At 37.9% G+C, this 17,696-nt stretch overlaps 1 protein-coding gene across 2 annotated transcripts in view; it reads right to left on the bottom strand.

The window, feature by feature from the left end:
• LOC139447362 (paramyosin-like) overlaps positions 1-12,650 on the bottom strand; it is a 38,594-nt gene extending 25,944 nt beyond the window's left edge. Inside the window, exons 1-2 of one of the 2 annotated variants that reach the window (XM_071228672.1) lie at positions 12,632-12,650; positions 4,618-4,816 (exon numbers count right to left, since the gene is read on the bottom strand). The gene's annotated coding sequence lies outside the window, so the exon portion shown is untranslated. The remainder of the gene's footprint in view (positions 1-4,617; positions 4,817-12,631) is intronic. The other variant, XM_071228673.1, reaches the window with a different exon arrangement.
• Between the last annotated feature and the right edge of the window lie 5,046 nt (positions 12,651-17,696).

Below are 17,696 nucleotides of genomic sequence, written 5' to 3'. Positions count from 1 at the left end.
ACTCTGATCTGAATTGAAAACTGATATTGGGTCACTCCAACATTGCAGGGTTACAACCCCATATCCAGGCTACCATTGATAACAAAATTACTACGTAGAATTAGTCATACAGCTATTCATTCGCACAGACGTTCAGAACCAACGATGCAATTACTCTGCGTGAACATGTAACTCAAGATAACGCATTTCACAGTTCGAACGGCATTTGGTGTATTTGATATTTGATCAAAATTTAATAAAAAAATATCAATTAAATCAATAAAGATTACTTCTCAGAATTCAAAATATAGAATATTGATGGCATGTGACTATTTCGCTATGAACTGAATAATCTATATATTACTGACATTTCACCTGAAATTACATCAAGACCAGTGGATGTGTGAAGATCACTTATAACCCCGGACATTGTCACTGATTATTGTACTCCCACTCTATTGCACACTGCCATTGTAATTGCTGTGCAGTAATTTCTAATAATTAAATTTTCGTTGTGTTCATGGAAATCCCTGCATTCTGATTATCTGAATTGGTCACATGTTATTGCATTCATTTCCCAATGAATGTAAAAAATTAAGCCACGCCCACCGCGGGGCACTACTTTTATTACTGCGGAATGTCGGGGAATCCCAATATTACAGCCGAGGGAATTCCCTTCCTGCTCACGTGTATCGTCATGCACAGGACATTTAGTGACTTTCATGCTTATTCATTTTCCAAACTACCCTTTGAAACCGAAGGCCGAGAATGAATGAAAGGCTCGCTCGCCTGTTTTTTCCCGATCGCCTCGGTTCAACTTTCATGTCTTCGGGTTTCATTTCTAACTAGCATTTTCCCAACTGTGTTTTACCGTAATCAGGGAAGGAATGTTTGAATCACGCAGTAAATGACCATGTTATTTGAAACAGCCGCCTTCTCTCGGACATATTTCTTCCGGTTCGTTACAGTCTGACTGTTGCAAGTCTTTTCGCCTCTTGCCTTAATTGACAGGTCCAATGAACATTGTTTTAATCCCACTCTCCGTTGATTGGCTACTGACTGTGTAGGCGTGTCAAGTATGTGGATAAATTAAACGATCACCTGATTCATGTCACGCCACTGTATGTATTCCTACACCTGGAATGTTTATCAATGTCGGCATTTTTGTCTGTTTTGATATATGCAACTGTTTTCTACTATTGTAGATAAAACATGTTTTACGTTGTCGAATTTAATTATAAGCATTGACTACGCGGATTCATACAGTTTGCACATCGGTTTTTCGATTCATACCTCAATGAACCGAAAAAAATACACAGTCAATCCTTAATTCATTTGTAAACCTAGTTAAATGTTGAAAAGAATTTTTTGAAAGAATACCATGTGCTGGTTGTTTGTTGGTTCCACACTAACTTTTTGTATGTACATGTTGTATGGGCTAACATTTTGTTTCAATTTTGAATCGACACGTAACAGTGTCATGAAAGCAGAAAGACTATTGTGGTATTTATGAAACCAATCATTTCAATTGCTACATAAACGATAGAAATGTTGACCATTGTAAAGTCAGCTGTGTTGACATGTCATGTGTGAACACGGTTCAGTGTCTAACCTGTGTCAGAATACAAGAACTTTTGTATGTGTGTAGCAGAATGTAAATAGTGTGTATTTTAACTGAGGTATTTTAGACTTCGGTAAATAATTGAGTTAAGCATGATAATAGCTCCTTTAACTAACCTGAGCACGTTTGGCCAGTGATTGCCTATCCTGTTGTTTCTGTAGCATGTGACCAGGTTTTTATCCTTAAACGCTTCGATAATTCTCTTCTCTGGTCACTGCTGCCTTTCAACTCTGCATGATTCACAGCACTGCACTGATTAGGGTAGGTTAATTTAGACTTCTTTTGTAATTATATTTATCATAAGGAGGTTAGGATCTGATATTTTAGTCTTGTTAAGTACACTTTTATCATTTTAATTGCATATTTCTTATAAAGTATAATTTGCAGTATGATCCACACGATACGCAATGTTGTAAATATATTACTTATTCTTCAAAGTCATGATACATTAATGTGAATTGTGATATTAAGTCATTGCTAGAGTAACCAATTAGAATATAATGTAATTAGTGTTAAGCAACTATATTGTTATAAGGTGCTTTCAGTAATTTATAGTTTATAGTAGCTGTATCTGTTAGAATACATTTATCATAAGCAATAATTTGAAGCGTTCAGCTATAAATGTAATAATATATTGTACAGTAGTTTAGTACACAAAGTCTTGTATGAGCTAGTTGATGAGTATGTACATAATTCTACGAAAGTGTTAGTGAATATGTCCTGATGTAGTGTATATATATATATATATTTGGTTTATATTACTGTGTGTGCGTGTGTGTGTTCTTGTGATTAAACAAAGAAATATCATTCACTGTTACAAGAAATTAATGCATCATATTCATATTACAACATTTTTGAGAATTCTTTTGTTAGGAAACAAACCACTAAATACTAAATTGTATATTGCTAATTCAACCTGATTATATTATATTTTAGGGAATTATCATCCATAGCAATATTGTGGTGTGATCTCCATTTCCCCGATCTGAATAGACGGGATAGATCCCATTAACCACCAACAAGTATTCGTCGTCATTACCGCTGTAACATGTGTCGTCACTCATGTATCAGTATGATTTGGGCCTGTGGACCATCTTTCCGGAATAGTTAACGAAAGATATATGTTTCTGACGTCTCAAGAAAGTTTCTTTCACAACTCTGTATCACACAAGAACATTGTACATTACTGTATTCAGCTGCAAATCTTTCTATAACATGCAATAAGTAAAGACACACCACGAACAATGTAACCTGCAGGAAGTAACGGTTATTGCAAACATAACATTGAACTATAGATTTTTCAGGAACAGCTTTATGTATGACAACAACTAACAGGATCCATGGTGGTACAACCAAAAGAGAATATATGCTAACAATCTAATCTTATACTGCCTATTCTCACTGCAAACACGAAAACGTCGTTTTTTCGTATGTGGTCATTGGAGGGAAAAACGACGTTATTTGGAGGTTTTCAAACCATCGTTTTTCCGTCCAAATAACGTTGTTATTTGACATCGGAGTTTACTGGGAGAGAACGATATCATCAAGCTCCTCCCTTTCTTTACTGACATTGTCAATCAAGCAACAGCGTCTACCTGTATTTCTACTTCTCAGATTTCTTTGGTCAGTTCTCGCGTGTTAGACGTTGTACTCGAAGCGCTTAGCGGAAGTACTGAAATCAATCGTTCTGCGCATGCCGATTGGTTAATGCCTCGTCCAAATTTTCCGTTATGTGCATGCGCGACTTCGCGCATTGTTTCCTAGATTTAATGTCACTACTATTTGACAATGATTCATAAACACAGTCTCGTGATAAGTTCGGAATCATACAATGTCGATTAAATTTATGGCACGTACTTGATCGGCACGCATTTTCCATTAACCAATACAATGAGAACGGTAATAATTTTAGTTAAAATAATTAGGAAAGCGCAAGATTCGGGAACGTCTGTGTATGGAAAAAGAATTTATACTTTCGCAAGTTAAAAAATCGTCAAATACGCAAACGAAAAGTAACCGGTTTTTAAAACATATTTTTGAAGAAGGTGATCTTGGTGTATATTGCCAGATATTATATGCATATCCATTTTTCCGATATTGCTTTTTTAATCTTTATAAATAGTTTTAAGGTTTATCCGCCTATTTGACGGGATTCCCCTTTCCCCTGTGTACATGACACTTAAGTGCAGTAAACTGTAAACAGATTAGATTCAAATTCCAAACTGGTGATGTCTATTCAGGTTTATACTTAGTCTCTTAAACTGTAAAGTTTTGAAAGAAAAAAGTAACTCCATTTAAATTAAAGAGGAGCCCCAGTTAGGTGGGAGATTCTGAGATGAACTTATTCTATGGCTATCTAGGCTGCCACCCAAACCGATCCAAACGGGACCCGAAAGCCTATTGTATACTATAATGCCATATGGAAGTGGACCAGAATTATACATTGTATTCCGGACGATTGTGTTCTTGCATTTCCGTTTAAGTCAGGAAAAAAAGACTTAAAAGGAGAGTTGTTGAATTGAATTATCAAATGAACGCATGTCATAGTATAAGAGTTTAATTAACAATTTCAAGAGCAGCAATTTCAACTACTGAAGCACCCATTGTAACATAAAAGTAGGTATGTTCTCTGATCTGATTGGTTAAAAAGTGTTGTCGAATGAGCATAACATCGCTGAATTTTTGGGGTCTCATCACCGTGTATGTATACATTAATTAATGGAACTATTTTTGAAATCATCAACATGGAGGAACAGATGGAAATTTACCCTGACTTCCACATCGGAGATTTCGATGAAATATTGAGTGATTGGGACGACGAGACATTTTCTGAGATAATTCAAGAATTTGAAGGTAAATGAAATTTACCTATTTTCATTAATTACCCAATCATAATCATAAATGATGTAATTTTCTTGGGCTTGGCCAAAGGGAAAATAAAATAAAATAATTTTTTAACAGAGTAAAAACATTTATTGCAACGCTATAATAGTTATGACTTTCATACACCCACCTACTTTTGTTATTATTATTACTCACAACAGCTGTTGAAGCTGAAAACCGTTCTGAGATGGCCCCTGAACTAGGAAATACAGCCAGCGTTTCCGTAGAGCCAAAAGTTCAAGCGTCCAGTGACCGCTTCGCGTCCCTTGATGCAAATGCTGTACAGGACATCGTGGATGGGAACTTCTCCAAATCTACTGGGCGTAATACCTCCTGGGGAGTTAAAATATTTCGACGTAAGCCATTGAAACATAAAAGAATACATAAACACATACCTAAAATTCCTACGCAGATTCGATCAGCGAGACTTACCTCCCTTACACCATTGCCATGATAGCAATGTAAAGCGTGACCAATGTGTCATCGCAAAAAATGGCAATAATATAACGAGATTGACCAAAATCTTAACGTAAATTAGATATTTCGTTTTGTAAGATTTGAGATATGTTATGCTAAATGGACATACGGAAATTTCATTTAAACACGACGCCGTAATAGGACTAGGCCCTAATAACAAATTACTCCCACTTACTGTCACATTTACCCTGAACAAGGCAATCTTTTTCACTTCCAGAATGGCTTGGTTTCCGAGGTTTTGAACCCAAGTTCGAAGAGCTTCCTGCTTCTCAACTGAATGAGAGACTGAGGTTCTTTTATGCCGAAGTCAGAAATGCTGAGGGAGATCTTTACTCAAAATCGAGTTGGGTTGCCTGCTGCCATACACAGGCACATCAGGGGACCGCCATTTGAGCGCAGCATAAACATTATCCAAGACCGGGAATTTCACACTGCAAACAATGTTTTTCAGTCCATGATAAAAAAACTCAAGCGCGATGGCCTTGACCAGACAACACATCATGCTGCTATCCCCGAGAATGATTAAAAGAAAATTCGTGAAAGTTTGGATACTGAAACTCCTTCCGGCTTGCTTCGTAAAGTGTGGTTCGACGTTAAACTCGGTTTCGCTCGTCGTGGTAAAGAAAACCAAAGGGAATTAACTGCATCTTCCTTTCGTGTATCCACCGATGAACAGGGGTTTGAGTTCATTGAAATGACTCACTTCGAAGTCACAAAAAATCACAGGGGGACCTCAAAGACTCAAATGGGCCCAACAAACGCATTTATGCAATATCGGACCAATTCTGTCCTGTACTTTCATTAAAAAAATACATGTCTCTCCTCAATCCCAACAATGGTGCTTTTTACCAGGCTTCCAAGAGATGAGTCCACGTCGACGACACCGAATGGTACACCACGAGGCCAGTTGGTGTAAATGTCATTGGCATTAAACCCGCCCAAACAATCCCCTGAGCACGAAGGTTTCCGAAATCCAAAGTTCTGTTAATTACATACATTTCCCCCTTACCTAAAGTAATCTATACTAGTTCTAAAGTAAATCGTATTTACCCGCATGAATCGCCTTATGTCATTTATTGCCGATAAACAGAATATGCACACTTTCTGACAGTAATGTGTGATAAGTCTTGCACCAAACCTATACCCTCGATATACATGTTGCTCTGAAAACACTATTGGACTAAGTAGATACGTATATTAAAGTGCCATGCTTTCCTGATGTGCTTTCATTCTAATTTTAATTAATGACATAAATAGTTACCTCTCATCCTTCAATATTTTTCAAGGTCGGGTTAATCCCAAACATATTTGAATATATACAACAGCTGTACTTACTTATCTTTATACTTAAAAGCATTAGGTTCGTCTGTCATACAGACTCCGAAACAGAAATAATAAACTACGGCTATAACGAAAACGCTTATAACGAACTGACGAATATAACGAACTTACTTTTTGGTCCCGACTACTTGCTGTAATCATGCTGTAAATGTGCTTATAACGAACTACGGTTATAACGAACTAAATTTAGTAGTCCCTTTGAGTTCGTTATAACCGTAGTTTACTGTATGTCCAATACAGCACAAAATTTTGCAAAATGAAGCAAGTCCTGGCTCCTTTTTATTATATTCTAAACTATTGTTTAACAACTGTTTTTTTTCTGTAAAATATGTTCATTTCAGAGATTAGATGTTATTCTAGAATCAGGTCTGTGGTACGTTCAGTGCATCAGCGTTGACATAAAAATGATATTTACATATATAAATACATACAGAGCAAATGCTCAGCATTTATCTTGTAAGGAAGAATGTGGGACTTGCTTAATACATACATATGTGGACATGTATGTTATGGATATTTGGATGAAGATAGATTTACCTCTTTATAGAAAGTGATCGTAGATGATTGTAGAACGTGCATGAAGAAAATGGAATAATTATCTGAGTAATCGGGTAAATACCACGTTAAGCAATATTCAGCCATACTGCGATTTTGGTTTCCAACATACAAGACGGACCATGAAATTATGACTTGAATTTGGTGTGGTGCTTTCTGGTGTGATGTAACACACCATAATCTCCTGTACAAAAAGAGCTAAAAGCACGAATAAAGATATTGAGATTAAACTGGTGTGTACATCTGGACATTTATTTGCGTAGTATTACTACGTTAATTCATCAGTACATATTTTATTTGCGCAAAAGGATATTGTAGGATCGACGCTGATATGCGCACATAATATATTCACCAGTGCTGTAATATTTAAGTCATTTGTCTTTTGATACATATCAATAAGAGCATGGAGACTCTGTCTGAAGAAGTATAGACATGCATGGGATCTTTTGGATAGTTGTATTTCACGGTTAGACTAACGCTTAGTCTCTGAAAATATATTATTTTGGTTAAAACGAGAAACTATATTTAAATTTAAAATGAGCCCAAGTGAGATGGAAATTTCAGCCTGAACCTGTTGAACATCTAGACTTATTTCATTTGGGGCTTAACATTGCAGTAAGGCCTGGGCGGAAGGGAAAATAATATGGTTCAGGGACTGTGAGACAAACTACTTCAGGGTCTGTATCGCCGTCGTGATCTTTAGAGCTACAAAATAAGAGCCATTTGAGACAGCGACTCGACACCTGTTTGCACCCATCAGATACCAGTCACTACTGTCACTACTTCTCTCTCCAAACGAACAAAAATACGAAAAATATCGGCAGTGTATATTTTTAATCCTTCTAATTTACTATTTAGATACATGGGTAAACTTTAAAGTTATTGTATGCATCTCATGTCCAAAAATGTATTATACGTATCTGTGATGCTGGTACCGTTTTGTCGCCGTTGTGTAGCTTTTGTGGAGTTATTATGAATATCAAATACATGTCTTGAAATATGGACATCATTAAACCATATGAACCAGTCTAACCCATTTAACTGGCATGTATGGATATATTATCCATTTACTTATACACACTTCATTGAATTTCATTGAACCCTATTATTAAAACAAATACCCGTGAAGATCCGGGTTAGAATAGGCCTTCAACAACCCATGCTTGCACGAAGGCGACTATCGTAATCGGGCGGTCAGACTCGCTGACTTGTACAGATAATCAAACAAAAACTATTATTAAACACCTTCCAACAATGAGAAATTAAACTTTTATTTTCTATATATTTAGTTTTATTTATGAAATAACTTGATTCATAATTTAATCAGTGCGTTGCTCTCTTGTCTGTTATTCAATGCACGTGGTCAAACCCCTAAATATTTGATTTTTCACAAATGGTTAAGTTAGTAAGTTGACTCATCTTTCGTTACCTACTCATACGAATAGATTAAAATAATTTGTTTGTACTATCATATTTCAATTTATTTAATTCATAATACGATTTATCATTTATCACTGTCTGATTTTAAGGTTATATTGCAGAAATTATAATAAAATCAAAATGTAGAAAGATACACAATTTGCCATTATTTAAAATGCAATATTTCTCAACTTTTAAACTATACAAAGTATACTATAATGATTAGAATTCCTGTAACATAAAGTGTTTAAGAAAGAAATATTAGTCGATTAGTCCCATTTTTCAGATATGCCCTTCAGTAGTATTATTGTATATCTCCAGATAGATGTTTACATTGTAGTTCTCATTATTTGTGGATAATTAAAAAAGCTACATAGAAAATATATATGCTACCATGATGAAAGAATACGGAGTACACAATAACTCAATTGTTCAAAAAGAGAATTCAAATCACAATAACATACCTGATATAAACAGAGGTGGTAATGCTTTAATCTCTACATTGTGCCCTTATTCGTGAGTCCTTGTTCTATTCAGCAAACAGCCCAAACACGAAACTCCACAATATATCCGATTACACTGACCCAAGCTGGCCCCAGCTAAATTTAAAAGGAATCTAGCTCAAGTCTAGAACGATTTGGCAAGCCTTGATTGCCTCAATTCTATCCATGGAAGTAAAGCTCCTTTAGATTATATTTTGTAGCTACATATTTTTTACTACGAAAATTTTACTGACACCGGTACTGTCCCTGTTGAAGCTATTTATAGCTCGAATAAGAATTTCGAATTATCGTCCATTGTTCGATGTCAATACATCGATGAGAAGTGAGGATATCGTATAGTAATTGTTGATGCCGGGCTACACTATAATATAGATTTTAATCAAGTTGACTAGTATGTACATTACTGCAGTGGACATGAACCGGATCATGCCTTTCCTAATATACTAAGATAGTACAAATACTAATATGTCATTGTGTGATGAATTTAACTGGATCATTGGTGACATGTGATATTAATATTCCATTTCTTTCCTGGTTGGTCTATCCATGTGTACAAAATATAAATAATAAAATTAAAAAGGAGGACAGAACAATTCTTAATTTCAGGCTAGAGCTGTGGAAATCTAGACTTTACCAATCATTGTAGCCTTGCGTTGGTCTCATATTTTACTTTATGTCACAGCAGATACCACACAATAACAAGACCAGTTTGCCCCCCGCCGGAGCTCCTGGATTTTGGTTATATCATCTAACATGGCCAACTCTGCTCTTAAGTAAACAAGAACCTATTCAGAGAGGGGTCCTTTATCATCCCTATTTGACTGCTTATAAAAATCTGATATCTCTCCTCACAGCTGGTAAATATATTTGTGCTGCTGAATACTCGAAACAGAGTGAGTGAGTTGGTACTACACATGTATACGGTTCTATTTTAAATGACTGCAGCGCGCCGTTATGAAAACAAATTGTTTCAACGCCGCTCTCAGCAGCATTCCAGCGATATATGACGGGGGTCTGTTGTAAATACAAATTAAATCTTGAATCTTGAAAGTTGTAACTTTTCCGCAAATCCGTACCACATGCAGTATACAGTATGTCAACTGCAATTTACTGTATATAACATGCAGTAAACAGTGTGTCGCGAGCTTCGCGCTGGGCTGGTGCACACATTTCCTACCATTTCCCCTTCGGCAAACACCACATGGGGGGGGGGGGGGGGTGTGGGGGGGGGGGTGGGGGGGGGGGTGGGGGGGGGGGTGATGGGGTTGTGTGTAACGAGGTCACAGGTCAGGTGTGCACTCGTCAAGAGTCAAGAGTCAGATCTTCCGGACGATCACTGCACTAGAGGTATGTGGATTGTTGATGAGGTACAACGTGTTTGGAACAGGGAGTTGAACACTAAGCACTTATAGAGAAGAGCTCACAATAAAACGTTATGGACTCGCGGACGGCATGGTCGCCCTTTTATTAAATAGAGAAAAAGAATATTCAAAGAGCGACAATGCGACAACGCGACAATGTGACAAATGGCCAAAATGTCGCGTTGTCGAATTGTAGCGCTTTGGTTAATTTTGACACGTTTTGCTTGTTTTTGTAAGGGCGTCAATGCGACAATAAGACAACGCTAAAATGTCTCTTCCACGATTCCATAGTGATCTGTGCAAATATAAATGACTTGTGAAATAGAAGTCTAACATGCCAATTTAAAGATAAAGTGTAAAAAATACGCTACAGCAGCTTCTGATTTCATAGCTCTTCAAAGGGACTATCAATAATGTGATGGGTGATGAGTTCATCTGAATGCCGAGTCTATACGCTTTGATTAACAATAATGCTCTGAGCCAATACATTTTGTCAAATGTATGACATGTATTACCTGTAGGAACATATTGTTTATACTCGTCCATGTTTTTGACGGACAATAAATTTGCATGCTCGGTAATAGTGAATACGGGCATCATTGTGTGTTTCCGTGCTTTGTTCAGGTGACCAATTGACTTGTCCTTGCATGTGTTTGTGACTGGTGCCACCTGTGTGGCAGGATACGCTCACCTTTTCGCGAACACCCGTTGGATGGCCTGAACTACTTCGGATTTTTATCCCACATCAGTCTGATACGCCGTGATATAACTGAAATACTGTTCAAAGTGGTGTTTAATACGATCACCGTAGTGTGTTAATGCAACTGTCCAAATTTGTGTAGTGATGTTATGTTATATGTAAAAAAAAGCATATTTAATTATCCAATTGATATGGTTAGAATATACTTGCGTCAGTGTATTTTATTATCGCCCAAACCCGTATTTGTTAAACACATGTAATAACAGATCATATACACGCTTGGTGCCTTGGACTATTAGCTTTAGCAGGCCATTCCGGAATAAAATAGTTCCCCCAAAAGCGAGGAACATCTGTTTTTGTTTGTTTACAAGAAATGTATTCCAAAACACATATCCTCATTAGATGAGAAGGTATGTTAAGAACTACCTCAGCAAGTCAATCACAATGACAGAGGTTCGTAATACATTTACAGAACGTCAAAATGGCCGACACGATAAACGTGACGGAAGATATTTCCGAAGTTGTTTATTAACCTGTGGCGATTTCAAGCCTTTGTCATCACTGATCAATTGGTCGATCATTGAAAGGTGATTGTAAAGATGTATCAAATAGATACAAAGGTAAATTTATAGATTGTTGTAGATTGTCACTACGACAGTTTGGATTTTCTTGGGTTTTGTTTTGTCGTTTTTTTCTCTAGGATGGGTTGAAGCGAGGGTATCCTTGAACGGGCATGCAACCAAACTCTATGACTTATCCCAGAGTATGCTAAGACGCTGCTAAGACGCTGCATTCAAAATTAAAGGGTCATAATGATGTGAAACAACGCTTCTGTATGAATTCGTACCAAGGAACTCCCAGGGTTTTCTCCAGGAATGTGGAAGTAGTCAGTAGTTACGTCATTTCAAGAATACAGTAACCTGAAAAACGTCATGTGACCCACCTCTCGTCCTATGGAAAAGCCGTATATCGTGTAAACGTCACATTACAAATTAGTTAATGTTATAACCAAATGAAACACAACCCATTATCCGATAGAGGTAACTTTGCATAGCGGAGGGATATGTTATCTCAATAAACTTGGTAACATGGTTTGGTTTAACTTCTATGCGCGTGTCTGAATTCCATTAACATGTTACATATCCTAAAACTGACTTATCAGCAAATCTCGCTGCACTGCGCGCGAAAGATACTAGAGCAAGGCATGCCAGAAATACGAAACCTAATGCTTCCGAAAGGAAGCCTTGTGCATCACGTGCGTCAGGGGACCAGCGCCATCTGATTGGCCGTTAACAGTTGTACAAGGCGGAGCAAAAAGCATCGTTTTTCTGTCCATTTTATGCTTGAGATACTCGACGCTTTTCCGGACACTTTCTAAACGCTAACCAATTAATCAATTTTAATGAGTTTTTAGTCGTTTTTCCGTCCATTTACCATATCGTGTTTGCAGTGTCTATAGGTATTTGTCGTCTAAATATTTTCAATATAGATTAGCGAGTACACACCCTTCCTCTGTTAAACACGGCGACACGGCCGAGGGTTTTCTATTATACACTTTAACAGTAAAAGTGGGTCATTACTTATGAACATGAAGCCCGGCCACACTGTAAACCGGAAGTAGGAATGTGTGGCAGTCAACTAGCACTAACATTCAGGATATACGCAGTACGAATCAAGGTATAGGCACCACCTTCAGCTTCCTGATAGTATCTTCACATACACATGCAAGTTTTAACTCTGAATATCTTGTGTGTAGGGGAACAAAGTGAGAGACGAGACACAACACACCTACCTCGACATTTAACTTCCTTCTCTGTGACACACACGTCATTTCCGGGAGATGACGTGTTGTTACAAGTGTATTATAACCGAGACATATACATACGTTCACAATAACAACGACTGTCTCTATTCCCATATATAGATATGTGATATATTTATATATTATATTTAAAATAATATGGGTAATCTTGTAGCACATACAATGATGTAATAATGATAATTCTTGGAATGATGATTTTGCAGATGTGTTCAACACTGTGACAATGTGAGTGATCACATGTCCAGTACATATGGCTGTTGTTACAGTGTATAAATATAACAGTGTAGTGTGTTTATGCACATGCAGTCACTGTTGCTGTGGGGTTTACCCCTCAGCGTAACCTGAGACGAAACTATAATTTGAACGTAACATGTAGTTCATTCAGTGAGATTCCACGAGGCTATATTTTGGTAAATATGTGTTAGTGAGGAGATCGAGGGAATGGGGTTGACGAAGGGTGTCATCGTATGACCTTTATTTGTTAGATACGACTGGAGGAGGCTGCTTTGATCTTTATTTAATAAACAGCGTGTCTTCGCTCTACAACTGCATTTAAACCTGCGCATCCCCATCCACCCATTACTGCACATGTTGCCTCTAACCGCAAGATAAACGACGTCTCGCTGTTCACTTATCCAAATGTTGACACGCGACTCACTGTACTCACATCTCAACTGATTGAAATGAAAGAAATATGGACGTCAAGGTACACAACACACTGTGAATATTATACCACACTACTAAAGTCTCTCTTCACACTTCGGACGAAGTGTGTCATGTCACATGGAGAAACATTGGTAAAACGACAGCAGTTCTTTGTTCCAGTTGCATAACACCCATGTCGATCAGTTATTATATACAATGACATCTGCATCACGTGAGTCGATCTCGGACATAGTGCCAGTCACACAAGTACTAACACCCATTTACTGATTTTTAAAATATACTTAAAATAATTTCTTAATTTTGAATTAAGAATTGTTATATAGAATGCAGTCAATGTTCTTTACATAAATGAACCATTACACAAGCAGTAATTCTCTCCACGGGAAATATAAACAACAAATAACTTCGAAATGACACCATTTTCATTTAACGCAATTCACTTGAGGTCCCATATCAGGAGCGATAACTAATTGACAAGAAAGATACAATATGAAGCTCTACATAGTCATTACACATTCCCTACATACATAGTACACAACCAACACGGGAGACACATGCACTGGTCCTGCTGTGACGATTGGTTTTGATTTCGATTTAATCCTGTTTGTAACCTTTACATCGTGACTTGACAAGGGAATAGGTGGGCGCATCATGGTGTGACTTGACTAATGATGAACATCACTTCTTGGCATCTGGATACATATAATATTTAATCAGTAAAGACGTATATTTGAAGTAAGTATGTACGTTTCCCGGCCGCCTGACCCCCGGGTAACCGGGTGTTGTTAAACAAACAGTCCGTCCGCGGGACCTGGGCTGTGCTCGATGGCCAGTTCATCTAGCATGGCGATCAGCTGTTTATACAGCCACCAACATATTGTTTACATAAGCATACACTCAAATAAGCCCTTACTGACAGTATTTAATAACGGGTAACATATTCATTCTTACACCATTGTTCCACCTGTGTACAAACAGAAGCTTTATCAATAAAACCTGTAGCGTTTAATAGATGTCCTAAATCCATATAAGTAAACTCTTTTGTTACCCTACCATTCCAATTTTTACAACCATTTACAGCGTATCTATCAGCCCAGTTAAACACATTATTAAACATATTCTTAAGGCGACACCATAGTCTTGCTACACTTTTCCACTGTCTGAGAACAGGCGGTATCCATCCCATGTGGGACACAGACACACAGGGACACAGACACACAGACATACACACAAATACACAGACTGGACAGGTACATTAAGCCACAAAGACACACAGAGACACACACATAGACACACACAGAGACACACAGACACACACAAAAGAGACACAGACACACAGACAAACACACAGTCCGGACTGGTACATTCAGCCACACACACTTACACACACAGAGACACAGAAACAAACACAGAAAGACACATACACAGACACACATAAAGACAGACAGACAGACAGACACACAGTCCGGACTGGTAAATAAACCACGATTCGTTCTTCACTGTTCTTATCGATTTATCGTACAGCTATCTCATATATACAGTAACAATGACATCACATGCAACCGGAACGTATTGTAGACAAAGGACGTCCCTTCCCCGTTTTAGTACTCAGGAATTAATCTTTTCAAATTCCCCCCAAAATATATGTCTTGTGATTCGTTTATAAACAGCGAGCGCCTGCTAGGACGAGGCTGCAATTTTAAATGCAGCCCATGCAGAACTCACATTCACAAGAAGAAGCTTTTTCATTGGTTGTTGATGGCACGCTAATGCGCGAGGAGGATGTTGGTACTAAATTATTAATGAGAGAGATGGAGCTGGCGACGTCACTTCCGGAACGATGCTATGGTTTCAGATGGGTCCAGGTTTTGATCAAAACAGAATAGCGATACACTACACTAGATAATGGTCCATTGCATGCAAAGCCGTGTATAAGCCTAACATCTTTAATTCAACCGCCACCTATAATTCCAGTCCCATACATTAAATGAAAGCTATGTATTTGTCGCGTCCATCACATACCTGTCTAAATGTATGCAGGGGCACGGGTGGCCCAGTCGTCTAAGGCGCCGCGCATCGCTGTGCAGAGTTGCTTCCCTTGGCCACACCAGAAACCTATGATTGTGGGTTCGAATCCCGGTTCGCCCTAATTATGTTTCTAGGTTTGTCAGCACCATAACCGTGCTCGTGGGTTTCACCAAAGAAGTAAGTGTCTAAGACAGGCAGAACTTCTGGCTTTCCATATTAAGCTGACACGCCATGACATAACTGGAATACTGTTAAAAGTGGCGTTAAACCCAACTTACTCACTCACTCACTCACTAAATGTATGTATAAAAAAGTGTCCCACAAAGCCAGGTCTCTCACAGACAAACAGTGTGTAGAATTCAGTCACTCACGGACATGAGAGACGCTCACTCTAGTGGATGAACCTGTTCTGACAGATCTGAATAATATTAAGCCAACAAGAGTTGTTCCCGTTCGTCATCCCCAGTCTTGTTCGCTGTAGGGTTTTACGGTAGAACTAAAAGATGCGTTTATATTGGTTGTTTAGCGTCACACTCAGCAATATTCCATCTATGTGGCCGTGACCTTTATATAACTGAGTCTTGACCATACAAACCAGTGACTGATAGTATGAGCAAACTTGACCAATCAAAGTTGTATCAATATAACATGTGTGTTTAAGGCCTTGCATACCTTGCATACCTTAAGTCAGACTTAATGTTGTATTGAAGCATTTGCCAATCAAATATGCAGTCTCTAACAAGAACTAACTACCTGACCTCTGACTCAATGTTGTATCAATATGACATTTGTGTTTCACGACTTGCATACCTCACCTCAGATTTAATGTTGTATTATACAAGAATGCCAGAACTATGTAACTGAGAATTTACCAGCACCAAACCAAACAACATTAACTACCTGCAGCTGAAAGTTATCGCCCCATCCAAAAACTCGCCCATGAAATCTGTGATGTATGTTATATCATTTGTTATTCTGTCCTAATAAACTGACTGACCAGTTCCTCAAAGTGATCTCGGTGCCAATGACTTGCAGGTAAGAAACATGCTTATGTATATCTTAGGCTGACAAACATACAGATATATATACACACTAGTGGGTGCAATGTGATGTTGGGTGTCACAGGATATCCATCAGTGCTCATATCTTAGGCTGACAAATATACATATAAACTAGTGGGTGTAAGGTGATGTTGGGCGTCACAGGATATCCATCAGTGCTCATATCTTAGGCTGACGAATATACAAATATACATATAAAATAGTGGATGTAAGGTGATGTTGGGCATCACAGGATATCCATCAGTGCTCATTTCAAATTTGATGAGAGTGAGTGAGTTGTATAACGCTGCATTTTACTGTATTCCAGTTGTCTCACGTGTCAGCTTAATGCGGAAAGCCAGAAGTTCTGCTTGTCTTAGACACTTACTTCTTTGGTGAAACCTACGAGCACAGTTATGGTGCTGTCAAGCCTAGAAACATAATCGGTGCGAGTCGGGATTGGAACCCACGATCATAGGTTTCTGGCGTGTCCAAGGGACGCAACTCTGCACAGAGAATTGCAGCGCATTAGAACATGTCCTGGCGTACGGTTAATACTGTTATTTTATGAAACGTACCGATATGGTCAAATATTAACCGTAAGAACAAATACTTCTAAAATCAATAAACAACCTTTTTCAAATTTTTATTCTCTATTTCTTTAATTCTTATATTAAACATGCCACATGCTGTCCTTAATGATAATCAACAACATCTGTCGAAAGGTAACAGTATGGCCACAATGGCCAACTTAGTATTCTAGTAAGCAAATATACCTTAAACCAGTGAAGTTTGCTTCGTACAACAACCCATGAATAAGAACTTACAGTAGGTTCTAAACCTGTCAATGCCCGCTGCAGTATTTCTCTACACTAGTATAAAACTAAGCAACTCTCTGTACCTGGTAAAATTGGCAGGGTATGAAACTCAAAAAAAATTCAGCCAGACCACAGGACTGGCTAGCTGAAATACTTGCCAGCCCTGACCAAAACCTGCCTGCCCACTATAATCATATGTTTCTCAGGATAATTTAATTAAAACTTTAAATCGAATTCAATGAACATGAAGTAATGCAAGAAAAGAAATAGCAAACACTTGTGAGGTTAGATTTGTATTTAATATCCTAGAATATATCATGTAAATAATGCTTATCATCGGGAAATATTTAGAATATTTTTACATATGAAATATTATCCGACCGTCGGGCAGGGGGATTTGAAAATCTGGCAGCCCGAGTTGAAAACAACCCGTCTCGGACGGTCGGGCAGGCAGGTATTTCGAACACTGAAATTGGGTGTGAT

This window comes from Haliotis cracherodii, unplaced genomic scaffold (genome assembly GCF_022045235.1).
Source record: "Haliotis cracherodii isolate W230 unplaced genomic scaffold, xgHalCrac1.p SCAF_7, whole genome shotgun sequence".
Classification (NCBI taxonomy): Eukaryota; Metazoa; Mollusca; class Gastropoda; order Lepetellida; family Haliotidae; genus Haliotis; species Haliotis cracherodii.
This window is presented reverse-complemented; position numbering and strand designations above follow the sequence as displayed.